Source organism: Mesitornis unicolor, unplaced genomic scaffold, assembly GCF_000695765.1.
Source record: "Mesitornis unicolor isolate BGI_N332 unplaced genomic scaffold, ASM69576v1 scaffold34052, whole genome shotgun sequence".
Lineage (NCBI taxonomy): Eukaryota > Metazoa > Chordata > Aves > Mesitornithiformes > Mesitornithidae > Mesitornis > Mesitornis unicolor.
In genome coordinates this window covers 4451-5684 of record NW_010170427.1, presented here as the reverse complement: position 1 = coordinate 5684, position 1234 = coordinate 4451, and the positions used below count along the sequence as shown (strand labels likewise).

The 1234-nt window shown below is 63.5% G+C and overlaps 1 protein-coding gene across 1 annotated transcript in view; it reads left to right on the top strand.

Annotated features, from left to right (window-relative positions):
* Positions 1-1234, top strand: part of DTX1 (deltex 1, E3 ubiquitin ligase) — a gene marked incomplete at its 3' end in the record, with an annotated part of 7142 nt that overhangs the window by 1552 nt on the left and 4356 nt on the right. The window lies entirely within an intron of this gene.

Sequence of the window (1234 nt, the reverse complement as noted above, 5' to 3'; positions counted from 1 at the left end):
CGCGGCCCTGAGTCAGCCGCAACTGCGCTGACTCGGGGCCATGGATGCCACCAGGACACCCTGGCTGTCCTCATGCCAGATCCTGTCAGCTTTGGCCAGGAGCTATCTGACAGCGTCTGTCATCTCTGCCCTCAGATGTGGCCTGGGGACAGCCAGGTTTGGAGGCTGTGAAGTGTCTCTGGGGTCCTGTGGTGCTCGGGGACATGAAGGTCCCCTGTGCCGAGGATGCTCCCAGTGCCTGCTGTGGCAGGAGGACGCAGGGAAGGGGGGCGGAGGGTGGAGGGGCTTGGCCTGCACCATCCCTGAGGAGCGAGAAACCCAAGTGGTGCTAAATGAGGTGACCCCGTTCTGAGCAGCGGGGACACACGTCCCCTCCCCGGGGCCCTGGGGACACTGGCTCAGCCCCATGGCTCTGGCACAGCTGGTGGAAGGGCTGGGGGCAACTGGTGGCCCTTGGGGACCCGGAGCTGCATGTGCCCACATGCGTGGGCTGGGGTGGTCCCCCTTGCTCCTCTCTGCTCGGTGGCAGTGGAGTGCAGATGCGAGCGGACAGAGGGACATGGGATGCAGCTGTGAGAACCAGTGGGATGTGGGACATGGACGTGAGCAGGTTGTGGGATGCAGGCATGAGTGGACAGCAGGACAGGGGACACGGCTGCAAGGACGCAGGCACAGATGTGAACACAAGCGGGATGCAAGGCATGGATGGGAGCAGGATGTGGATGTGAGGTGGCAGTGGGATTCAGGATGTGGGCAGGAGCAGGCAGCAGGATGTGGATGTGAGCTGGCAGTGGCATTCGGGATGCAGGCAGGAGTGGGTGGCAGGAGGTGGATATGAATCGGCAGTGGGATTTGGGATGCGGGCAGGAACGGGCAGTGGGATGGGGGTGTGAGCTGGCAGTGGGATTCAGGATGCAGGCAGGAGCCGGCAGCAGGGGGTGGATGTGAACCGGCAGTGGGATTTGGGATGCAGGTAGGAGCGGGCAATGGGATGAGCATTTCTCAGGGGGCTGCCGGACCACCCCCCGCCTCTCTCCCACGGGGCTGCAGGCAGAGCTGCCTCAGCACAAACCACCAGCTGGGGCCAGGCTCTGCTGCCTGATGCGGCCGATGATTAATGACTGTTATTAGTGTCGTTAATCGGGCTGGGATAACGGTGCAGCCATCATGCTGCGGGGGGACTGCCAGGGCCGTGGCTTGAGGGGGGGGCTGCAATGTCTTTCCTCACCCCCGA